The sequence below is a fragment of the Pongo pygmaeus genome, chromosome 14, assembly GCF_028885625.2.
Source record: "Pongo pygmaeus isolate AG05252 chromosome 14, NHGRI_mPonPyg2-v2.0_pri, whole genome shotgun sequence".
In the NCBI taxonomy this organism is placed as follows: domain Eukaryota; kingdom Metazoa; phylum Chordata; class Mammalia; order Primates; family Hominidae; genus Pongo; species Pongo pygmaeus.
The window spans coordinates 30,401,894-30,428,703 of record NC_072387.2 but is presented as its reverse complement, the minus strand read 5'-3'; the positions used below and the strand labels follow the sequence as shown (position 1 = coordinate 30,428,703).

At 42.1% G+C, this 26,810-nt stretch overlaps 1 protein-coding gene across 4 annotated transcripts in view; it reads right to left on the bottom strand.

Annotated features, from left to right (window-relative positions):
• The window catches only part of SPATA13 (spermatogenesis associated 13), a 327,713-nt gene that overhangs the window by 119,567 nt on the left and 181,336 nt on the right, over positions 1-26,810 (bottom strand). The window lies entirely within an intron of this gene.

Genomic DNA, 26,810 nt, shown 5'->3' with positions numbered 1-26,810 from the left:
GCTTTCAACATGCCTTCCTCACTAAGCTTAATCATTCCTAGCTTTGGATTTAAAATAGAGATGGGCCACTCTTCCTTTCACTTGAACACTTACAGGTTATTGTAGAGTTATTAATTGGCCTAATTTCAATATTGTTCTGTCTCAGGAAATAAGAAGGCCTGAGAAGAGGGAGAGAGACTGGGAATGGCCATCAGTGAAGCAGTCAAAACATATACAACATTTATTGATCAAGTTTACCATCTTACATAGGTGTAGTTCATGGAGCCCAAAACAACTACAATAGTAACATCAAAGATCTCTGATCATAGATCACCATAACAGATACAATAATTTAAAAGCTTGAAATGTTTTGAGAATTATCAAAAAGTAACAGACAAGATGTAAGCACACGCTATTGGAACAATGGCGCCAACAGACTTGCTCCACACAGGGTTGCTACAAACCCTCAGTTTGTAAAAGGTGCAATATCCGCAAAATGCAATAAAGCAAGGCAGAATAAAACGACGTAAGCCGGTAGCTGTTTTCCACGTCCCTGTCAAACTTCTATAAATAGAAGGGCAGAGAGAAAGAGGGCAATGATTGCGTGTTAACAAAGCCACGGAGAAATGAAGATAGCTGGGACTACTCAGAAAAGTGGCCAGACAACCAGAAGCGTACCTTCTTCATCCACCTCCAGTCATGACTCATGTGTCACTCTGAGGCAGGGATGATTCCACAACAGAAAAGCAGATCTTGCTGTGACTATTTCTTTCTCCTTTCTTTGGATAGCTGAAGAATTTTGGTAGCCAAAATTCATGGGTTCTGAAATTCCTAGAATTATACAAGCAGTGAGAGTAGAGCATCTGAAAACAGACGACATTGCTTTGAAAAAGGTAGTTTTGTGCTAGGCTGTCATAACATGCAACCTGGTGTTTGCTGGAACATCCTCCTCAAGGAAAAGGATTAAGAAAAGTCTCTTTGTTGGTTCTTCTCAGTTTGCATAAATCAACACCTACACATCTGACCCATAATGAGGCTCTTTTTAACTAAACAGCATGTTAAGTGTGACTTTACAGAAATGAAATCAACTTCTTAATAAATTCACCAATTGGAATTTCATGAGACTATGCAAAAGACAAACACACTAGGATTTCCAATCCTATTTCCAGCTCTTCCTTCCCTTTTCTCTTCAACTTGATCAACTGCCTCAATAGTGTTGTTGCCCATTTCAAACAAGTTGCCCTGTTGAGCACTTCCCTCTCAAACCCGTATTTTCTGTGCAGAAAATTAATGTTCCTGTAACAATGTCATGCTTTGCTTTGGCCTCCTGACACTGAAGGTTAAGAAACTCTGAAAGGGAACTAATTTCTCTTTAGCTCTTGGGCCTAGCACAGCGGCATTACTTAGACCCTGGGGACAACCTAAAATAATTTCAGCTGCAATCTTGACTCATAGAACATTGTTGATGTCCTATTTTTATTCATTTCTGGGATTGAGGAAACTCTGTCATCAGTTTTTCTGGGCTATGGCTGATGTTCCCTCTCGGTTTGAAGACTATTATCGCCCCCAGCAAACATGACAACACGTGAGTTTGTGTATCCCTGACATATCGTAAACCTCTGACCTTAGTCATACTATTAATCCCTAATTGCTGGTGTAGCTCCAATTTTCCTGTGGCTATTCCCAAACCTTCTGATTTTCCACTTTTGCTTTGCAATTAACCCTACATCATGTAAGCAGGTGAAGCAAAGATGACTTCTTCTTTAGGTTCCCCCGTAAACTGTAACATTCCCGTTTCCTCACTGGTAGTTGTGATGGTTAATCTTATGTTTCAGCGTGGCTAGGGCTGTAGTGCCCAGTTATTTGGCCAAACACCAGTCTGGATGTTGCTGTGAAGATCTTTTCCAGATGTGATTGACAGTTAAATCAGTAGATTTTGAGTAAGGCAGATGATGTGGATGGGCCTCCTCTAATCCGTTGAAGGCCTTAAAAGACTGAAGTCTCCAGAAAAGAAAGAAATGTGGCCTTAAGATTGCCGTAAGATTCAAGCCTAAAACATCAACTCCTGCCAGACACTCCAGCCTGCTGACCTGCCCTGCTTGTTTTGAACTTGCTAGGCTTCACAATCACATGAGCCAATTCCTTAATCTCTCTCTCTCTCGCTCTCTTGCTCTCTCTCGATGTATGTGTGTGCGCACACACACACATTCTTTTGGTTCTTTCTCTGGAGAACCCTGACTAACACAGGGCTCATGAAAAAAAAAACTGCATCTATTTGTATGTCTTCTAAGTTAAAGCCAGGAAGTGAGAAACCTTCAATTATGATGTTTCATATGATGTTTAAAACACTATGTCTATTATGTTAACACCAATTATTTCCTTAAGGTTTCTGAAATGAGACCACATAAAAGACTTATCAAGAGTCATTATGTCAAAAATTATAGAAGGCTATTAATGGATTTAAAATTAAATGAGTAGTTATTTCCAGAGGTAATATAAAAGCCTTAATTTGGCCATTTAAAATCTTGGTTCCTTCAGCCCTCTTAAAAGGTTTATTTCTCACTAAGTGGATCTCCAGATAGCTTTAGAATAAATTACAGTCTTGAATCGGGAAAATCTAAATTATAGGGCCCTAAAAATCATCCTCATGGCAGTACTTCACTAAGAAATAAAATCCCTTGTGGAAAAAATTTCTTTATAAAGCAAGCAATAAAACTTTACTGAGTGCCTATCACCTGTGATGGGCACTATTACACACAAAAGCATTTATTGTATGGTCTTTTGTAACAAACTAGCATCTACTCAGCAGCACAAAAATATGTCACGGGGGGGGGGGGCTTCAGGGCTTATTATTAGGAAAGGTGGCACACAAGGAGCTACAGAAAGTGGGAGAAATGCCCGAACTGGCAACAAATGCAGTGACAGAGCAGGTCCCCTGGAGAAGCAAAACACAATGCTCGATACACGTGCCTTTCAACGACGGCCCCAAGGCCCGCTTTCAAAGGCACCCGCACTTTCCTGAGGAATGACCCATATGGGAGTAAAGAAGTGGTCATTTTCCGTAGACTCCGTCGCTTGACTCAACTCAGAACAACAGGAAAACAATGGATTTTCCTTTAACACTGCTTTTCATCAAAATAACTAAAGTATTTTATTAAAAAAAAAAATCTGGACCCATCCTGCCTTTTCAAGTCTTCAAAATGCCACCAGAGAGGTCATACCATGGTGGACACGATTTTATATTAGGTCCAGTCACTTGGACCTTCACAACTGAGATCATGAAATTAGCAGAGCGTTGAACTTTGCCCTGCACAGAATACAAAACTCCTCACTGTGATTAGTGAGTTCATGCTGTTGCCCAGCATTAAGTTAATGGATAACAATTACACATCAGAGAGAAAAAAAATCAACAAGTTAAACAGACACTCTAGAAAAATCAAAACTGGCAACACTACCACCAAAAAAGTGATAATCTTTGTGATTTGGTTGGCTCCATTGTATGCTTTTCTCTTCACTTTCCATCCAAATGAGGGTATCTGCTGGTGACCAAATGGTTCTGAGCTGGTGGCTGCTTGGCCCAGCTGGGACCCACACAGCAGGTACAGGTTCTGTTGAGCTCAGCAGTTTTGGGTACAGTAGGAAAGTAATCTGGCTCCTTGGGTTCAGGGCAGAACCGAACATTTTTCCCAGAGAATTTTCTGTATGGAATTTCCACATCCAAATGATTTTAACACTGACTTTCCAAAATAAGTCATTCTCAGCAAGCACCAGCACCAGGCACCCATTCACTCAAAACTTATTCAGACACAGTCGTCAACAGATACCACAGGTTAAGGAAGCCCTCATAGCTCTGTTACTGTCCCTTGGCGCTCTCCTCCACGCTTCTCAAGACTGTCCTGTGAAGGCAGCTGGCTTTTCTGGGTGACCTTGAGTGCACCACTTCATGTGTGTTTCAGTTTTCTCCTGGGTAGAGGGGGAGTAATGTCTGCTCAATGTGCTGTGTGTGGGAACTGACCCAATACATGGAAAACACCATGTGATGCTGTGTCCGAGGAAGCTCCCGTGATTATTTTAAAAGTCACATGGAGCAAAACCAGGATGAGAGTGAGTGCCTCCAAGCCTCCACTCCCAGCACAGAGAATAGTCCTGCTCACCCCGCCCTCTCTCAGCCCCAGGAGTGCTGACAGGTGCGGCCACCATTAGCCCATGGAGAACATTATAAAGCAGGGGTGTCCAATCTTTTGGCTTCCCTGGGCCACTCTGGAAGAAGAAGAATTGTCTTGGGCCACGCATAAAATACACTAACACTAACGATAGCTGCTTAGCTAAAAAAAAAAAAATGTAAAGAAATATCATAATGTTTTGAGAAAGTTTACAAATTTGTGTTGGGCCCCATTCAAAGCCGTCTTGGGCTGCATGTGGCCCGTGAGCCATGGGCTGGACAAGCTTGTATAAAGTAGTGAAAGCCTTGACTTGTACCTCTTGGAAAACTTACAACACAGAAAGCGTTTCAACCCTTAAACACAACGCTATTTTGTATACTCAGCTTAAGGCATGACGATGCCGTTGTTAAATGTTTCTAGTTCTGCCATTCAGTCTTGGTCGGGTTTGATGGTGGTTTTACAGAGGGAAGTGATAAAGGATGATGTCTATCCTCAAGAAAATGTGTGTTTATTATATTTGACTTGTATTGAAAAATGTTTCATATATGTGTTTTTATATGTGAAAAATTCAGCCCTCTGCCAAATGCGCCTCAACATGCAAACAAAAGAAAATTAGATGAAAAAGTTTAGACTTAGTGAGAGAGTGTGTTGGAAATTATAACCCCTCAGAAGTTATAGCTTTACTACCTTGAAGTCATCCAGGTATGCAGCAATCTCTCTGTATCTTTTCTGGCAAGTTATGTGAATGAGGAATATATGTGAGCAGATATCCTCAGAAGTCCTGATTCCAAGTGTACTGATAAAAACAATGGTGGCCCTGCATGCGCTAAGCCACCCTGGGCACCGAGGCCCTGCTGTGAGCCCTCCGTGAGCTGCCTTTGCCTTCTTTGGGTTTGGTGTAATGGACTAGCTTTGTTTACCTGGCCCAGCACGTGGCACAACATGCTGAGTTTTTCTAACACTGATATAATCTGCACAGCCAAATATATTTAACCCCAGCAGAACAAAATTACTAGAAATGACAGTTTTAAAAAATTAAAGGAAATGCTTTCAAAAAAGACAGCCATTGATACGGTCTAGATGTTTGTCCTCTCCAAATCTCATGTTGAAATGTGATCCCCAGTATTGAAGGGGGGCCTGGGGGAGGTGTTTGGGTCATGGGGATGGCTCCTTCAGGACTGGCCTAGTGCCCTCACCAGAGTAATGGGTGTGTGTTCTCACTCTGTAAGTTCACTTCGAGCTGGCTGTTTAAAGGGCCCATCCTCTTTCCTGCACTCTCTCTCTCTCTCTCTCTCTCTGTCTCTCTCTCTCTCTCTCACTTCCTCTCTCATCATGTGACACACCTACTTCCTGTTTACCTCCCACTGTGACTGGAAGCTTCCTGAGGCCTCAACAGAAGCAGATACTGGCACTATGTTTCCTGTACAGCCTGCAGAACCGTGAGCCAATTCAACCTCTTTTCTTTATAAATGACCCAGGCTCAGGTATTCCTTTATAGCAAAACAAAAAAGACAAACACAGTCATACATGCCTCAAAGTTTAGTGTTACAACACTGCTAATCCCATCCATAAACTGAGGCTGGTGGAAAGGACCTTTCTTGCTTCTAAGCCTCAGCCTAACTGGAAACAGATTTTTATCTCACCTGGCCAGGCCTCTTTCCCCATGCAAGGATCCTTCCTAAAGAGGAAAACAAAACCAAAACAAATACCCCAAATAAGAGTTTTCCACAAGTAGTTTAATAATTCCAACACAACTTTTTATTCAAACATTTATTACATGCCAGACACTATATGAGGTGCTGGGATTTCAGGCATGTGCCACCACATCCGGCTAATTTTTGTATTTTTAGTAGAGATGGGGTTTCACCATGTTGACCAGGCAGGTCTCGAACTCCTGACCTCAGGTGATCCACCCGCCTTGGCCTCCCAAAGTGCTGGGATTATAGGCGTAAGCCACCGCACCCGGCCTACACTATACTTTTTATAGTTTATGTAAAGTGTATGCTTTCTACTTACTTACTTTAAAAAAAAAAAAGTCAACTGTAAAACAGCATCAGGCAGGTCCTTCAGGACAGAGTCCAGAAGAAGGCGTTATTATTATAGCAGATGACAGCTCTATGCGTGTTACTTCCCCTGAAGGCCTTCTAGTGGGACAAGATGTGGAGGTGGAAGATAGTGATATGGATGATGCTGACCCTGTGTAGACCCAGGCTAATGTGTATGTTTCTGTCTTCGTTTTTAACAAAAAAGCTTAAAAAGTACAAAACAAAAAAGCTTAAGAAGTGCAAAACAAATTTTAATTAAAAAAAGCTTATGGAATAGGGACATTAGAGAAGAATAAGGCTATAAAGAAATTATATTTGTACAGCTGTATAATGTGTTTCTGTTTTAAGCTAGGTGTTACCACAAAAGAGTACAAGATTTTAAAAATTAAAATGTATAAAGTAACAAGCTTACAGTAACTAAGATCAATTTATTATGAAAAAAAGTTTTAATAAATTTAAAGTGCTTGCTTCAGCAGCACATATATTAAATAAATTTAGAGTGGGCTAAGTGGACAGTATTTCCAAAGCTTAGAGCAGTGAACAGCAATGTCCTAGGCCTTTGCATTCACTCCCCCACTCACTGACTCACCCAGAGCAATTTCCAGTCCTGCAAACTCCATTCATAAGTGCCCTACACAGACAAGCCATTTAAAAAAAAAACTTTTATACCGTATTTTTCTGTACCTTTTCCATGTTTAGACACACAAACACTTATCATTGTGTTACAACTGCCTACAGTATTCAGTACAGTCACATGCTGTATAGGATTGTAGCCTAGAAGCACCAGGCTACACTAGAGAGCCTGGGTGTGTTGTAGGCTGTACCATTTAACTTTGTGTAAGTACACTCTGACAGTGTTCGCACAGTGATGAAATTGCCTAGCAATGGATTTATCAGAATGTATCCCTGTCATTAAGTGATGCATGGCTGCATAGAAAAAAAAAATCCATCACATATCTATAGACTTGCAATGAATAATCAAAAAAAATTATGAAAACTATCCCATCTATAATAGCATCAGAAAGAACAAAATATTTAGGCATAAATTTAACAGAAGTATAAAACATATACTCTGTAAACTAGAAAACATTTTTGAAAGATATTTAAGACCTCAGTAAACGGATTCAAAAATTGGAGAGACTTGGTATTGTCAAAATGGCAATGCATCCCAAATTCAGCTACAGGTTCAGTACAATCTTATCAAAATCCTGGCTGACGACTCTGCATGATTTGCAAGCTGATCCTATAATTAATGAGAAAATTCAAGGGAATCAGAATAGCCTAAACAATATTGAAAAGAAAACAAATTTTGAGATTTTAGACTTCATAATTTCAAAGCTTACTATAAAGCCACAGGAATCAAGACAATGTGGTACTAGCACAAGGATAGACATATAGATCAATGAAAATAGAACTAAACGTTCAGAAATAAAATTTTATATTCATGGTCAATTCATTTTCAACAAGAATACTAAGACCATTCAATGGTGAAAGAATCATCCTTTCAACAAATGACACTGGGACAAATGCATTTCTACATGCAAAAGAATGAAATGAGATCTTTCCTTACACCATATGCAAAATAGAGCACGGGCCTAAATCTAAGAGCTGAAACTATAAAACTCTTAGACAAAAATAGGGAGAAAATCTTCACGGCCTTGGATTAGGCAATAGTTTCTCAAATACAACACTATGAGCACAACCAACCAAAAAAAGAAATAGCTAAACGATTTCATCAAAATTTAAAACTTTAATGCAAAGACCACCACTAAGTAAGAAAGTGAAAAGAAAACCTGTAGAATGGAAGATACTTGTAAATTATATATCTGATAGGAGTCTATTATCCAGGATATATAAAAAACTCTTACAACTCAACAACAAAATGGCAAGTAACCCAATTAAAAAATGAGCAAAGACTTGAATAGGCATTTCTTTGAAGATATCCAAATAGCCAATAAGCACATGAAAAGGTGTTCAACATCATCATGCATCAGAGAAATGAAAATCAAATCCAAATAAGATGCCACTTCAGACACATTAGTTAAGCTGGCTAGAATCAATAAAGCAGATGGAAAAAAGTGTTGGTGACACGGAAACAGAAAGTAAAATAGAGGTTGCCAGGGGCTGGGAGTGGGATAAATAGGGACTTGGCATTTAATCGGTACAGAGTTTCAGTTTTTCGAGATAAAAAGATTCTGAAGATTGGTTGCATAACAATGAATGTACTTACTATGGCTGAACTGTACACTTAAACTGGTTAAAATGGTAAAGTTTATGTTTTATATGTTTTACCACAATTTTCAAATTTTTAAATAGCACACATCAGTTTAAAAACTGGAGCCCCCATACATAGCTGATGGGAATGTAAAATGGTGCATGCCTGCTTGAGAAATAGTCTGGCAATTCTTCCAAAATTTCAACACTGAGTTACAATTTGACTCAGCAATGCCACACATAGGTATATGCCCAAGAGAAATGAAAACAGATGTCCACATAAAAACTTATATACAAATGTTCATAGCAGTATTATTCCTAATAGCTAAAAAGTACAAACAACCGAAATGTCCATCAACTGATGAATGAATACATACAATGTGGTACATACATACAATGAAGTATCATTCAGCAATGAAAAGAAAGGAAATACTGATTCATGCTACCACAGGGATCAACCTTGAAACATTAAGCTGTGAAAGCAGCCAGACCTAAAAGGCCACATGTTGTAGGAATCATTTATATGAAATGTCTAGAATAGTCAAATGTAGAGGGACAGACTGTAGATTAGTGGTTGTCTAGGGCTGGGGACTTGAGGAAAAATGAGGACTGCTAATGGCTCCAGGGTTTCCTTTTGGAGGGGATGAAAATGTCTTCAAATTGACTATGGTAATTGATGACTGCATGACTCTGTGGATATACTAAAAACAACTGAATTATATACTTTAAATGGATAAGTTATATATCAATTAGATCTCAATAAAGCTGTTAAAAAAAAGAAACAAAGAGGCCAGTTGCTGTGCTGTGGTGTCAGTTCTTAACCTAGACAGAAGGTGGTTACAGGCAGAAATGGCACAGTACAAAATGCCGGGTATAATCCCGGCTCAGCCATTAGATAGACTGGGTCTGCTTGGGTCACTAAGTTTTTTGATCTTCTATTTGTTCTTATACAGATAATAATACCTTCCTAGCAATGCATGGCACAGAGTAAGCTCATTTATTAGGGTACTTATTACTACTACCATAAATAACTATACTTGATCATAGCCAAAAGGCCAAGAAGCAATTAGTACTATTAATAACTGTATACAAGTGATGTCATAAGATAATGGTCAAAAAAGCTCTTACAGTAAAAAAAGTAATGCATGTTCCTCAGAAGTATCAAAATGATGTCTATTCATTCATTGCAGCCATATCATAATGCAGTTCAATACATTTCTGCTAATTCCACAAATATTTTTCAAGAGCATGCTCAGAGGTGGCAGAGGTGGCAAGCAGTGGCTTCTGGAGTAAATGGTAGGACCTGTTATTATTTGAATGTTTGCGCCTTCTGGAAATTTTTATGTTGATCTGGTGCAGATATTTCCAGTTTGAAAAACAATCAAGCTGGGTATGGTGGTTCAAATCTGTAATCCCAGCACTTTGGGAGGCCAAGGTGTGAGGATCATCGGAATCCAGGAGTTCAAGACCAGCCTGGGTAAGATGATGAGACTCCATCTCTACAAAAAATGAAATTTGCCAGGCATACTGGTGCACACCCATAGTCCCAGCTACTTGGGAGGCTGAGGCAGGAGGATCCCTTGGGCCCAGGAATTTGATGCAGCAGTGAGCCATGACTGTACCACCATACTCCAGCCTGGGTGACAAAGTGAGGCCCAGTTAAAAAAAAATTCATATGTTGAAATCCTGTGCCCCAAAGTGAGTATATTGAAAGAACGGGCCTTTAGAAGGTGATTAGATCATGGGGGCGAGCCCTCCTGAATGGGATTAGAGCCCTTATTAAAAAAGCCCAAGAGCCAGGCTCATGCCTGGAATCCCAACACTTTGGGAGGCCAAGGTGGGAGGATAACAAGTTCAAGACCAGCCTGGGCAACATAGGAGACCCTGTCTCTACAGAAAATTTAAAAAATTAGCTAGGCATGGTGGCATGCAACTGTAGTCCCAGCTACTCGGGAGGCTGAGGCAGGAGAATCACTTGAGCCCAGGAGTTTGAGGCTGCAGTGAACTACGATTGCAGAGTGAGACTGTGTCTAAGAAAACAAAAATGAAATTAAAAAGGCCCAAGAGAGACACTCTTGCCCCCTTCACCATATGAAGACACAGTAAGAAGGCACCATTTATAAACCAGGAAGCAGGCATTCACCCCGACAGTGAATTTGCTGCCACCTCTGTCTCAGACTTCCCAGCCTCCAGAGCTGTAAGAAATACATTTATAATTTCTGGCCAGGCACAGCCAGACACACTGACATATGCCTAAATTATTATGAAAGTATCTCATCTCTTTTTTTCACATATCTATTAAAAATTTCTTAATTGTTAAAAGTAACTGAGTCAGAGAAGTAAAGCAATGTTTGTGTCCACTATTCTTTGATTAATTAAGGAATAATTAAGAAACAGAATTGACAATGTAATTTTCAACTCCCTTTTGTACTAGACAGAAAGGAGGCTCACTAACAAAAGTATATACTACAGGCTGGGTGCGGCAGCTCGTGCCTGTAATCCCAGCACTTTGGGAGGCCAGGGCTGGTGGATCAACTGAGGTCAGGAGTTTGAGACTTAGCCTGGCCAACATGACGAAACCCTGTCTCCACTAAAAATACAAAAATAAGTTGCGCATGATGGCACGCGTCTGTGGTCCCAGCTACTCAGGAAGCTGAGGCACAAGAAGCTCTTGAACCCAGGAGGAGGAGGTTGCAGTGAGCCTGTGTGACACAGCAAGACACGATCTCAAAAAAAAAAAAAAAATTACATACTACAGCATGAACTTGTTATCTATTAATAATTAATAGCTAATCAATCATTTCATTATTCATTTAGATATGTGAACTTCTTTAGAGAAATTACCAAGCTCCACTTTCACAGAAAACACAGTAAATTCAACGAAACAGGTCCAAGGTGAGAGAAAGAAGGCTGACTGAGGGTCATTTCTGGGACTCCTGCCAGGACCCAGCGTGCTTAATCTGTCCTTGGACTTGCCTGGCCCCATTAATCAAAGGATCTAGTTTGCTGGGAAAATAACATGTTTTTGTGATCTAAAAAGCAGAAATTAAAAGGAAACTGTGACATCATGGGGAAAAAGAGAGCAAATACTATGATTTATTTAGCTGTATTTTCCAACTTTTCTGTATAGACTACATGAAAAGTAACAGACCAAGGTCTTTGCTGCCCTTCCAAAGTTGTACCTGGTAAATAAAATGCGTTAAACTAATGGTGTGTTTACAAAACATCAACAACTTCAGTACTGACACCAGATCTGTTTAAGTTCAACATGACTTATGTAGATAGTCCTTATAAAATTGTGTTATGGAAAAGACAGGCATAAGTAACTTTTTGCAGTGTACATGGAGGCTTCAATTTCTCAAGAAATAAAACAAAAAATGGATATAAAGCCTAAGAAATTTACACTTGGACTCTACCTTTGTAACAATCACACTTAAGAAAGAAGCATACACCAGGAGCCCAGCAAGCTCAGATCCCCCACGCCTGGCTCCAGCATCCAGCAGACAGGAGACACGCAGAGGATGCTGTGTTTTGAGTTGAAGGTGACTCTGTTAGCATGTCATAAAACAGGCAGCAGTTTTTCTGCAGAGTATTTTAACTATCGCTTTTCAAATGTAAGCTGCATTATTTGCAACTAAAATAATCTTCAAAGAGAAATTTATTCATGTTTTCTAGTAATCACTCTGCATAGAAGCCACTGGGATTTCTAAAGTTTCTCTTCTGTGGGAGAAGAAAAATGACACCTAGATCCAGGTCTCTCTAGTTTATTTTTATATCCTCAGGGACTAGCACTATGTCTGGAACAGAGGAGGTAGTCAACAAATTGTTTAGAAGAGATGAATAACCTAGCTTTTACAGTAATGATCCATTTCCCTGTTCTAAGTCTAATTAAACTGGTAATTAAATAAATACTTGGTAAACATTAAGGTAGTTAACTCAAACATTACTCAACAAGAAGAAATCTAGATAGACAACTCTGAAACACATCCCTTTCTTCCAGCCCTAATTGGCAAGTTTAGTTGTCTGGACTCTGATTTTGAGATCAAGCTGGGTTTTCTTCAGTTTCTAATTTTAAAACAATGGTGCGATGAAATGGCCCCTCTTTGGTACCTAAATTATCAATAGAGAACATTAACTCTTCTCTCTCCTTGTCAAAGTTGCCCTAAATTGGCAATGTAGACTTTTAGCCTCCCTATGTTTGCTGGACACTATGACTTCAAGTTATCTGCTATCCAATCTTCACTTTCCTTTTTTTGCCAAAGAAACAAAACAAGACAACAACAACAACAACGACAACAACAACAAAAAACCAAGCATCACTACTGAGTCTATAGCAAAACACTCCACTGCGGGATTAATGCCCTCGACCAAAAGGATTAGAGAGCTACAGAACTCCACCCTAGGACATCAGAATACATATTCTTTTCAAGTGCCCAGGGAACATATATCAAGATGGACCAATACCCCGGGCCATACAAACCTCAACAAATTTAAAAGAACTGAAATCATATAGAGTGTGTTCTCTAACCGTAATGGAATTAAACTAGAAATCAGTAACAGAAAGTTAACAAAAAAATCTCCAAACATCTGGATATGAAACAACACATTTCTAAATAATCCACAAGTCAAGGTGGAAGTCTAAAGGGAAATTTTTAGGCTGGGTACAGGGGCTCACGCCCGTAATCCCAGCACTTTGGGAGGCCAAGGCAGGTGAATCACCTGAGGTCAAGAATTCAAGACCAGCCTGGCCAACATGGTGAAACCCTGTCTCTACTAAAAAAATTCAAATATTAGCCAGGTGTGGTGACACACACCTGTAGTCCCAGCTACTTGGGAGGCTGAGGCAGGAGAATAGCTTGAACCTGGGAGGCGGAGGTTGCAGTGAGCCAAGATTGTGTCACTATACTCCAGTCTGGGTGACAGAGCAAGACTTCATCTCAAAAAAGTAATAATAAAAAATAAAATAAAGGGAAATTTTTAATAATATATTTAACTGAATGAAAATGAAAATGCAGCACATAAAAATATGTGGAACATAGCGAAAGCAGTGCTGTAAGGGAAACTGATAGCACGAAATGCTCATATAAGAAAAGAGGAACCATCTCAAATCAATCTAATCTCCCACTTTAAAAATCTAGAAAAAAAAAGCAAAATAAGCCTAAAGTAAGCAGAAGAAAGAATTAAGGTAAGAGCAGATATAAAAGAAATTAAAAACAAACATCAATAGAAAAAATCAATTAAACAAAGAGCTGTTCTTTGAAAAGACTGATAATATGAGCAACTCTACACACATCAACTTGACAACTTCGACAAAATGGACCGCTTTCTTTAAAAACACAAACTACCACAACTCATACAATGTGAAAAGACAACTTCAACAGCCCTTAACCATTAAGGAAAGTGAATCTGTCATTTCAAAACCCTCAAAAGAGAAATCTTTATGCCCAGGTGGTTTTGCTGGAGAATTCTACCAAATGCTTAAAAAGAATTAACACCAATTCTACACTACCTCTTCTGGGAAATGAAAGAGGAAGGAACATTTCCTGACTCATTTTATGAAGCTGGTATTTCCCTGGTACCAAAACCTGATGAAAACAGTACAAAAACAAGAAAACTACAAACCAATATCACTCATAAATACAACACAAAAATGCTTAACAAAACAGAATTCAGCAATACATATAAAATAATTATTCACACGACCAAATGGGGTTCATTCCATTTGGGTTTATTCCAGGGATCCAAGACTGATTCAGTATTTGAAAATTAATCAGTGTAATCCAGCATATTAACAGGCTGAAGAAAAACCATACAATCACATCAACTGATACAGAAAAAGCATTTGATGAAATTCAACACCCATTCTTCACAGTTTAAAACCTTTTAGAGAGACAGGAATAGAAGGGAACATCCTCAACTTGATAATGAACATCTATAGAAAACCCTAAAGCTAACATTATGCTTAATGGTGAAGGAGAGGATGCCACAGCTAGTGCAATAAGGCAAAAAAAAAAAAAAAAAAAAAAAACAAACAAAAAAAAACGGTGGGGGGATGAGGGGGAATAAAAGGCGTACGGATGGGAAAAGAAGAAATAAAGCCATTCCATTTCTAGATGACATGATTGCCCACATAGAAAATCTCAAGAAATCTACCAAAAAAAAAAAAAACCACACACACACACACAAAACTAAGAACTAATGAGTGAGTTCCACAAGGTTGCAGGATACAAGCCAAACATTTGAAAAATCAATTGTCTATCCCGGCTAACATGGTGAAACCCCATCTCTACTAAAAATACAAAAAATTAGCCACGCCTGGTGACACATGCCTGTAGTCCTAGCTACTCGGGAGGCTGAGGCAGGAGAATCACTTGAACCCGGGAGGCGGAGGGTGCAGTGAGCCAAGATCGCACCACTGCACTCCAGCCTGGATGACGGAGCGAGACTCTGTCTCAAAAAGTATATATTTACACAACACCACTTTCTAATCACTCAAAAAAAATGAACTACTTAGGTGTTAATCTAACAAAATGTGTATGAAACCTGTGTGCTGAAAACCATACAATGCTGATGAAACTAATCAAAAAAGATAAAATAAATGAAGAGACACACTGTGTTAACTGATTGGAAACTTAACATAGTAAAGATGTCAATTCTACCCAAAATCACTATCAGATCCCAGCAAGATTTTATGTTGATGGAGAGAAGACTATTCTAACATTAATATAGAAAGCGAAGGGAGCTAGCTAAAACAATTTTAAAAAAGAATAAAGGAATCAAGTCTATCCAATTTCAAGATGTATGCAGCTATGGTAATCAAGACTGTGATACTGGCTGAGGTACAGACATATAGATCAAAAGAACAGAGTAAATAAGCCAGAAGCAGATCTACACAAATAAAACCAACTAATTTTTGATAAAGAAGCAAAACCAATTGAATGCAAGAAGGATGCCTTTTCAACAAACAGTGCTAGAGCAATTAGACATCTACAGGCCAAAACAAAACAAAACAAAACAAAACAAAAAAACACTGACCTAAATTTCATGCCTGCTACAAAAATTAACTTGAATGGATCATGGACTTAACTATAAAACGTAAAACCACACAAGTTTTAGAAAAAAACATAAAAGAAAACCTTCAGGATCTAGGACTATGATGGAGTTCTTAGACTTTGTACCAAAAGCATCATCCATTAAAGGAAAAACTGATAAACTGGACCTCATCAAAATTAAAAACTCTCATTCTGCAAAAGACCTTGCTAAGTGGCTGAAAAGCCAAGCCACTGATTCAGAAAACATTTGCAAGCCACATGTCTGAAAGAGTACTAGTATCATCGGAGAATAACACTACTGAGTGAAAAAAGCCAATCCTAAACATTCCAATTTTATAATATTTTTGAAAGGACAAAATTATATAGAGAATAAAGTAGTGGCTCTCAGGGAGAAAGGCAGGGGTGGGGCAGAGGAAACTAGGTGTGGCTCTAGTGAGTGTGCATGTACAAGCAGGAGGGATCCTGTAGTGATGGGAAAGTTCTGCATCTTGACCATATCCATGTCAAGATCCTTAGTTCCACCATTGTAGTACAGTCTTGCAAGATGTCATCATTTGGAGAATCTGAGTAACCCCTCCCAATGATCTCAAAATGAAAAGTTAAATTTAAAACACTGATAAATTAAGAATTTTGAGGTATTGGCTGATACAATTATATACTGCCGTAACTTTCAAATCCCTACGCTTTTCTTAGGCCAACCAGTTCTGCCTCTTCTGTGTCAGATGTTGACTTTCCAAACATTCCTCCAGCTAAAGAAACTCATCTATGCACCAAAACTTTGTTATTCACATAACCAATCACCAGGATTGGGTATGCCATTAATCTGCAAGTTCAAAATTATCTTACAGGCTTTTTCTTGAATAGCCAAACCTCGCCACTGATACAAGGACAAATGCAGAAGTCTGTCTGAACATGTGGAAGTCAGCACAGCTGACCCAGTGGGGCACCAGCAAGCACACGTGGCCACCTCCTTGTTGGGCCATTTGTAATGATCAGCCCTGTATGCTGTTCCATTCACCCATCCTTGTGGCACTCCCACTGTCATCTGCAGGACACTGTAGGTGGGAGAGAAGTAGGACATGGCTACTGTCATTCATTATGAAACCGTATGTGAGACACGTGTGATGGCATCAGCATTCCCAGCACCAATTCTCCTCACTCCACCCTCCCCATGGAAGCAGCAGGTGTTGTCAGATCTGACCTGCATGTTCTGAGACCAGGTTCACAACTTCACCATCTTCCTTCGTCTCTTGCAAAATGACAGCGCTGAACACGAGGCAGTGATGGGCACTGCTTTCCAAGTGCCTCAGGCTCAGATGGCATGACAGCCATTTCCTGGGGATCTAAAACTACCCAGCTCTAGTGAGCAGTCAGCAGCTGTTGAACGTCTCACTCGTTTGATGCTGTAGGGTCCTTCGAATGGGAAAATATATTTCCAACTAAAATTCCATGCAAATTGTCTTCCTTCTGTAAACTCATCACTGCAGGATTCAGAAAGAAGGAGCATGGAGGAATGTGTTCCATGCTTGTTCTTTCTGAACCCCACGCTGATGAGTTTACAGAGGGAAGAGAATAACCATGCAAGTGTAACTGGCCACTGGACATTCCAGTTCTTTTCAAAACAATCTCATCAAAGAACACTCTTCTGTTCCCAACAACGAATCATACAAACCTATACTTTTCGGAGTTGCTGTTGTTTGTAAATTGTCTCTCAATGACTAAAAGGGTGCTTCCAGGTCTTTCAGTGGACCTGAAAGTACAACCAGAGAGGGTGGCTGTCCCAGTTCTGGGGAACAAGGGCCCAGGAATCCTCTTGCTAAACCAGTCTCTTTGCATAATGATCTTTTTACGCCAGACTGATTGGCATAGATACCCATTATCTTCATCTCAGGAGAAAGGTGTTCCAATTCACACAAAGTGTTCTTCAAAAGCCTCAACCTGAGGACAACAGAGATGCACTCTGCAGAGGGGACGGCGCTTCCACAGGAGACTTTCCACGAAAGCCTAGAAATAGAAAGTAGAACCTCTTGCTGATGACAGACAATTCCTTCTTCATTTAGAGATTCCTCTTCCCAGAATGAGAGAGAAACTGAAGGAGATGAGAAGTGTCCGCCCACAAAAATTTAAAAAGGCTACTAGACTCCCATGGTAGGACATCAACAAAAATGTAGTCATCCACTTGGACGATTCCAGCCCTGCAGTTGAGCTCGCACTGAAAGTGAATAAGCCACTATGCTTTAGAATAATTGTTGTGTGGGGTTTGATTTCATTAATCACAGCAGGCTTAAAAGTAGCCCTCAGGAAGTCAATGTGATCAAGTTACTTCAGAGATGCTAGTGTGGAAATTTAAGGAACTATGCTACCAAATCAGACATACTGAGGCAGTGGCTGGAGGATGATTTGACCTATCCCCCTGCACACATTTGAGGCCTAATGTGGTAAACCGAAGATGGGACCTTGTACTGCCAAACCATTCTTACTTCTGTGTACTGCCTAAAGCTATCTGGTTTGGAACTCTCTAGGGATGAGAACTTTGTATGAAGAGGTCACATTTTAAATAAGGATGAGAAAAAGCAGGGAGAGTTCTTGCTTTCTCCTCCAAGACAACCTCCGTATCAGAAGGGAGGTGTTCATGGCACAGAAGTGCTCATGCCCTGAGTATTTTTCCCAATGCCGAGTGGAGTGTGCAGGCAGAGCAGCCAGGCAGGAGAGGAGGGTGGGGACTCTCTGAGCCACCTGAAACCTCTGGAAGCAGAAGACTCTAGACTGAGAAGAAAGGTCTGCAGGAGGGTACCTTCTTCCCTCACCTCTCATTCTGCAGAGAGCTTGAGTGAGAGGAGAGAGAAGAGGAGGAAAGAATTGAGTTCCCGCTGAGAAGCGACACTGGGCACCTGTGCCAGACCCCCATCTTGATGCTCCCGGAGCCACATAACCTCGGGAAGGGAAGTTACAGGACAGGCTGCAGGTTCCAACTCATTTCCAGGGCAGAGTCTGGAGAAGGTGTCTGCTTTCGAGCTGTTTATCTCAATGCCGGTCAGTGAGGACAGCAGTCAGAAATACAACAAATAGAACCCAGACTGATTTTGAAACCAGTCTACTCAACACCTTACAACTTGTCATGAAAAAATAAAATGGTCGGAAGAAGCTGCCACTTTTCCTTACGCAGAATCCCACTGTTTAATCTACAGTGAGGCCAGGAGTCTAAGACTCAACTCAAAGGGAGCTTTCCAGGGTTAGCACCTCACTCCACATCAGCCTGGTATAACAAGCACACCATTCGTGCTCCATCACATTCCAACCACAGGCCACAGCCAAGAACTGGAACTCAGGCAACCACCGAGTGAAGAGCCCAAGCCTTTTCTAGGAAGGGCAGGAAACCAAAGTTCTTACAGCGTGGCCCAAGGACACGCAGAGACCCCAATGCCAGGCTAATCCTAACTTGGTAACACAAGCAGGCTCTTCAGTAAGCCGAGCCTAGCAGGCCACTCTGGGAATTTTAGATTTGTTTTAGAAAAGTAAAATGTATTGAATCTGATAGAAAATCTAAAAAAGAAGAAAAGAAAACAACAACAAAAAAGAAAAGTCAAAGGTAGAAAGCAGGTCTGGTGGATGGTAAAACATACCATTTAAAGAATACTGTGTGGGCTTTTTATTTGTTAGTATATTTTGAATTATTTAACTTCAAATTTTTAAAATTAAAATGGATTTTAACTTTCCTTATTTAAATATATAATACTTTTGAATATCACTGAAGTTGCAGATATTAATATATGCCCTTCCTTCTTTCTTGTTTTGAATGAGGGCTGGAGGGATGTTATTTCAGAAGGAGCCATGGAACATTTAAGTAACGGCAATTCCTTTGAAGGCCTGTATTTCTAAACCCTATTCAGTCCGTGGGTAACGCGAGTGACAATGGTAAGACCACACAATGGAGGCTGGTCTTTACTATTATACTGGGCTGCTTGTGTGCTGCGATACAAAAGTTTCCCCAGCAGTAGAGTTTTGCTTAGTGATTCAGCAGCAGAAAAAAATATAGTGAATCAATTCTTTCCATTTGCAACAAACACTGAAATGTACTGGGGCCAATTTAACAGTAAGTGGTTACTTGCAAGCTGGCAGGGCAAAACAAAACCAAAAACATAATCTATCTTTTTCACAGAAAGAGAACAAATCATAAACTCGAGACATGAATTCACATATTTTTCATGTATGTAATTAATTCAACCACCCTACCAGGACTGATTCTGCACTAAAAGAAATTAGAAACTGACAGAAATTAAACTGTATCCCAGGCTTCATTCCAAGGGCACCGGCTATGGGTCACTTACTCAAGTCTTACAGTCCTGGGTAAACTCAGTTTTAATAACTTGTCGGGATATTTTAGGATAATTGCTGCATGGGGTTTGATTTAATTAATCTCAGCAGGGTTCACAGAAGGCTCATGAAGTCGACATGAAAAATGTCCTTCAGATGTTGTATTATTAAAAGTTGAATAATTACATCATAAAGAGGCAGAAATAGAGAAGGCTACCATTAAAAATTAAGACCAAAAAAACCCTACTTTGTCCATGATGACAGAGAGAGAAACATGTTTATGTCTCCACAGTAGGAAAACGGATAAAACTGCGAGCTCAGTGTCAGGGCCGATGCAGTTGCTCAACATTTGCTGAATGAATAAAACAATGAATGAAGGAAGAATGAATATTCATGATGGGACAAGAAATACAAAAAGATTATATACTCTTTCCAATAATGTTTAGAAATACATGGTTTATAACAATGAAATTTAGATCCTAGAAGACAGATCGCTTGCCACAGCAAGGCCAAGTCTAGAGATGGAGTGAGTGAGTGAGAGTGTGTGTGTGTGTGTGTGTGTGTAAACTGGCACTTGGGTACAACTGATTGGTTGGAGAAGGTACGAAATCCTAGGGCACCCAATTCACGTAACATTCCCATTCACACTATTCACACAGAAGTATTGGTACTTCATGATTTTAGAATCTGGCTGTTCAGAATTCAAGCTCGTACTGTTGAGAGGTGAGGAAAATGGCGCCAGGTGCTGGGGAGGCTGGCCTGTGGGCCCTGTGTTCTCTGTTGGCAGCATCATCTTCTGTATCTTTGCCTGGGATTAGCTTACAGAATTAGCTGTGCAGATCCACCACACTGGAGCTGTTTTACTTCCCAACTCTCAGACCAAAGGAGAGGACCACCACCATGTCCAAACTGGCACACGTTCAACACTGAACGAGCATTCATTACACAACAGACGTGGTGCCACCACCACCTCCTCCTATCACAGAACCATCACAGCCTCCACCACCAGAGAGACACACACACAAAGCACTTCCTGCACGATGGCCAGGACACTCTGGCATTTCACAAGGATCAATTCATGGAATCCTCACCTACGACAGTGGTTCCCAAACTTGACTACGCTTGGGAAGCTTTCGAAAATTTCAACACATAGGTCATACCCCAAACCAATCATAACATTTGAAGGTAGGAGTAGGCACCAATGTATTTAAAGGCACCCTAGTAATTCAAGCATGCAGCAAAGGTTTTGAAACGCTGAGAGATGGGAACTGCTACGGTCTGAATGTATGGGTCCCTCCAAAATTTTGATGTTGAAACTTAAACCCCAAGGTGACGATGTGAAGAAGTGGGTCCTTTTGGAACTGATTAAATCATGAGGGCTCCCCTCTCATGAATGAGATTAATTCCCTCATAAAAGAGGATTACCATTCTCTGCAAATACTATGAGGCAGTCATGGAGAGTAGCTGTTCAGAGCCTCCAGGAAGCATATGCTCCAAAACAGTGGCTTTCAAATATTTCTGTGGTTGAAAAACATGTAGAAGGCATGTTAAAAAACAGATTGCTGGGCCCCACTCACAGAACTTCTAATTTAATAGGTCTGGCGGGAGCCCTAGAATTTACTTTCCTAACAAACCCCCAAGTGTTGCTGATGCTAGAAACACGCCCTAGGCACACAGACTCAGTCACGACTGATGCGCTTCGGGCTATAGCGATATAGATGTCCAAGGGTCCCTCGAGTCACCAAGCTGGAGCCCATCTCCTCACCTCTGCTCACACTGTCCCCAGGGCTAGAAGGTTTTCCTCTGTCAGCTCCTTCCCTACTTGCTCACTCCTCTGTTAGGATTCAGCCCACACTGGACTCAGCTCCTCCTCCAGGAAGCCTTCCTGGATCTTTGAACTCTCATCTTCTCCCCTAACTGACTGCCACACTCACTACTTTTCACTGCTTCACTTTTACATATGGGCCTCTCCCTCTAGACAAGAATATGAGTCTCTTCATGAAAATGGGACTGTCTCTGATCAATCTCTCCATCTTCAGCATCTAGTACACAAAATATACACAGTAAGTATTACATATACATTTATGCTTACAAACCAGCATGAAGTATCATCAGTATTACACTTGTGATAGCAGAATCTACAAATCCACATAAATCTCTAAATAGGTGATTCCTGATGAATGAGAAACTTTTATACATCACAGAAGAGCACTCCACCCCCCAGGAAGGGTGGAAGTGGAGCACATTTCTGAACCAGAGGCTATTTTTCTTTTAGCTATAGAGTCACAACACACAACCCGGATGTGTTTAAAAGTACATGTGCAAGTTGTTTAGGACTCAGGGCACATTTACCTATCTCTACATCACCCATGGTGACTAAGAGCTAGGGCCTGAGCTCAGAATCCTGTGTAATGAGACTGAATTGTCACATTAACACTCAAGTACAATGGACTGTTCCTATCACACATAGCAACATTTTCTGCAAAAGATATGATCAACGTTCTGATCAGCAATACCACAAACACATCTCATTGCCACCCTCCTGCCCCCATTGGCATAAGACAATAAAAGCCTGCCCTCCCCATGCACCTGTCCCAGACAGTGGGTAAAGATGTCCCCTTTCCTGCTGCTAAAGTTGGGGTTGGAGTCGGGGCGGGGTGCAACTGGGAAGGGCTGAGAGAGGAGAAGAAGGCAGGAGACTGGGTGGCCCAGGAACCCAGGAAGGCAGCTCGCCTCCCTCCACTGAAACTCTCCAGTCTGGCCATTTCGGACCTGTGCTCTACTTCTCTCTAAGGAGAGCTTGCCAGTCTTAAGAAACAAAGCCTGCTCTGGTATGAATGGGGGTGGAGGGGAAAGGCTGGCCCTTCCCCTCTCCTAAATTGGACAAGTAGAGTCCTCTTGGAGGGTACAGATGGATGCTGGTGGGTCTTCAGGGCAGACCTGGCATGCTGGGGCGGGAGACACTCTGAGGCAGGCACAGAATCCCTCAAGTGACAATGTCTGCGCTCTCATGATTCCACAAAGACTAGGGCAGTCCTGCTTCAGGGAAATGGGTGGAAGTGATTGCTCACCAAGAAGTCAGGTCCTTTAAGGTCCTGGTTCACTGAAGCAACAGCCCCATTTCCGAGATGCTGGAACATGATGACCACAGGACAGCCATTACCTGTGTCCACCAAAGCTGACATCCTGACCACAGCACACGGCCACAACCACGTACGTATACAAGAAACACAGACGCCATTCTCCTTGCAGTCTGCGGTGTTGCCACAGCTCCCCAGGGTTCTCGCAGGCACAGAGGGCATCATCCACGACCCTGAAGTGAGCGAGAGGGCTGGACTGGGAACTCCTCTGAGCCCTCAGGCTCGTGTCCCCTGGTCCCCTGGTCTCTCCTCTCCAGCTTCACCTTCAGCTCAGCAGGCAGGAGCGATCGATGTTGTGAAAGGTTCTGCAGTGCCGTTTCTGCCTCAGGGAGTTACAGGTTACAGGGAAGACAGACACACCGAGGGATGCATGCAGATCTCCTAAGCCAGGCAGCCTGGGGTCCAGTCTCAGACTTGCCACTTACTGTGGGGCTCTGGCCACGACAGCTTCCCTGAATCTCCATCTCATTTAGGGAGCACTGAAACTTAACTTGCTCCTCAGTTATAACCATCCTCACCTAAACCACAGAACACAGAGGATACCTCACGCAAATGCTTCCTCCCTTCTCCCCAGGATGGTACCTGATCACCCATCTCATCCTAGGAGGGAGGGGTGAAGCCATCACATAGGATGCCTGCCTCAGGGCATCAGGGTTTCATTCTGTCAAGACAGGCTGATATGGAGGAGGTGAACATCACAATTCAACAATACCCTGCAGGTTCCCTGGGGAGCCAAAAGAGGCATTAAACAGGGAGGGAGCAGAGGCAGGAGCAAGGGGGCTCAGTGGGAGTCCAGAGAAGGGTGTGGGTACAGCAGAGGCCAACAGAAAAACAGCAGCCTACTCTATGTTCCCCCTTTCCTGCTCTTTTATTTGTGATGCAAAGATGAAGAAAATCAGGTAAGCACTTTTTACCAATGCATTTCTCTCCACAAATGTAAAATACAATTAAACATTCCAGGTACTGATTTTCAAATTGCCATGGATTATATGGTTTCCCTCAAGAAAACCATGTACCTTTGGTGTTCCTTCCTGGTGTTTTAGAAGTAACAATGATAGTTCTTTCTAAAACATTTGAATTTATACCACTGTGATGTTATGATCCCATTTATGCTATTACATGTCTCATAGGCAAACATATCTTAAATGTTTAGTTTTCCGACAAAAAAGAAAGGAAAGCACTGATGAGTTCCCCTTCTAAGTGAAACCTTCCAGTGCCTCTTAGCTCACGGGAAAGGAAGGGGAAAGAAACTTTGTTGCTTTCAGCAGCAAACAGAGAGGTCAACCTACCAAGCTATAGGGCCAGGCATTGAGCCCTGAACCAGAGAAGCCTTAGAGCTAACTTTGTCCTGCTGCTTTCCCTTGAATATGCCATTTTATTTCCCTGGACCACGGTTTCCTCGTCTGTAGAATATAAAGTCCCTTTCAGCTATCAAGGTGCATGCTCTGCTTCAGTACCTGTAAAGTAGAAACACTACTTGCCTCCAACTCTTAGGAAGGTAAAGACTAAAAAAGAAATGTTTGGACAAGGCTTTAAGATTACACAATGAAATGGATATAAATAAGACTCACACAGTCACATAGCTAACAGAGACCACAAAGATCTGTCCAGCTAAAGTGAAACGGAACTCTCAATGCACGAGAGGAGAGAGCTGGCAGTAGTCTTCTTTTTTTTTAATTTAACTTAATTTTTTTAGAGACAGAGTCTCTTGTTCTGTCACCCAGGCTGGAGTGCAGTGGCAAAAATCATAGCTCACTGCAGTCTCAACCTCCCAGGCTCAAGAGATCCTCTCACCTCAGCCTCCTGAGTACCTAGGACTACAGGTGAGTGCGCCATCACAACCAGCTGATTTCTTATTTTTATTTTTTAGAGATGGGGTCTTGCTATGTTGCCCAAGCTGGTCTTGAACTCCTGGGCTCAAGCAATCCTCCTACTTTGGCCTCCCAAAGTGCTGGGATTACAGGCATGAGCCACTGTGCCCAGCCAGGTCATTTTTATGTCACTTTCTTCAGGGCTTCCTGTGGCTAAGAGGGAAAGTAGACTGATAGCATGGATGAGGTGACAGCCCAGGCACTGGCCCCAGGCTTTCTGAGGGACATCCGGCATTAGGTTTTCTCCATGCACTGTCCTACAGGTATAGAATTCGTGTCCTCCACTGGTGTACATTGCAGACTAAATAAAACATGTCAAATAACAACCTCCTTTCCAAAGCTAAACTCCAGGCATGCCTGAGTTCAAGAGGTCACCCAGCAGGGAAGCTCCACTGTCTGGTGAGAAGAGGGCCTCCACTGCTAGGCAGTGGCAAGAAGCCATGCCGGTTACCTCCTCTGAGCCTTCCTTTTCTCATCTGTCAAATGGGGACAGTAGTAGATCCTACATTATAGGGCTGTGTGGAGGATTTTAAATGAGTACTGATGCACGTTAAGCCCTCGGAACAGTGCTTGGCACACACCCAGAGTTTGGTAAATGCTACCTAACATCAATATTGACATTAATTCTAGAACTATGTAGAGGATACGACTTCAATAAGAAAACAATCAGTCAGAAGCAGTGGCAGAAGGGAGGGTCCTGAAATCCAGAGTCCCCCTGCAGAGATGCAGCTGCTACTCCTCGCCTCTGACACTTGCAGACACTCGGAGAGAAAGCCGTCTGCAAGGTGACAGAGGGCGGACTGGAAGGAACACAAGGAACCCAGGGATGCTGATGGAGCATGGAAAACCGCAGCAGAAGGCACTGAGGTAAGGTGTGCCCTGCAGGCGGGGCAGGCTGTGGCTGGGCAGAGCGCCTGCCAGGGAGAAGTAGGGCAAAGGGAAGAAAGCACCTGTGGGAGAAACATGGGGAAACAAGGAAGAAACCCGCACATGCACAGGAGCACAAATAAGGAAGGAGATGGGAGAACCGGGTGGAGGCAGATGGCAAACGTGGGGAACAAGGGAGGTAGATGAGAATTAGGATATGGGATAATAAGACAAAGCCACAAGAAACTCTAAAGGACGGGAGGAGGGCAGAGAACAGGGAGAGTGCATGACAGGCCCCCTGAGAATAATGCAGTGAGGAAGTTTGCAAGACGGAGGAGGGGGACATTAGGAAAAAAGGAGAATTTGTTGGGAAAGGTGGAAAAAGAAAAGGAGTGAGATTTCTGCGCCTGTTAGCAAGGGGAATAAAGGACAGCAAATCGCTGGGAGACCAGGAAGGGTACACAGAGAAGAAAACACGAGGCAGCAAAAACCGAAGGTGGGGACAGAGAAAATCCTGGCGGGGGGAGGTGCATAACATAAGGCTATGGGAAGCCATGGGAAAAAGGGCTGAATAAATTCACAGTATTATTCTATTTATCCACATCCCTATGCAATGCTGGGAAGCAAATGACCCACAGGGTTTTGTTTGCTTGCTTTGGTTTGGTTTTCCTGCACTTGGAGGGAGGGGAAATTTGCTCAAGCTCCGTAACCTTGCAGTCAGATGGGTGGCCCAGCCCAAGTCACCCGAGCTCCCCCTGACGCTGGCAGCAGCGCGGGCTTCTACCTGCCTGGGGCTGGAGTACCAATTCCCCCACCTCCTGCACAGAATGGGACCAAACCAACTCCACCAATGCATTCCCTGCAGTCCACAGACGATGGGCACCGGGTCCCCAAATCTTTCCCCTGGAACGAGACTCCGCTGGTACCAAGAGAAACTTGCTTTCTAAACTAAGCTCTCCAATCGCATCGCTCCGGGTGCCCGGAGGCAACCAGCCACGCCGCCCCATGGAGCAGAGCGTTACAGGGCTCCGCCGCGCCAGGCTCCCCAGACTCTGCCGCCCCCACGGCCGCCCCTGCAGGCCAGGCCCCGCGAGCTGGGAGCGCGGGTGAAGTTACAAGACGACCTCCCTGCAGGCGTCCGGCTGGAAACGGCCTTTTGCGAGAA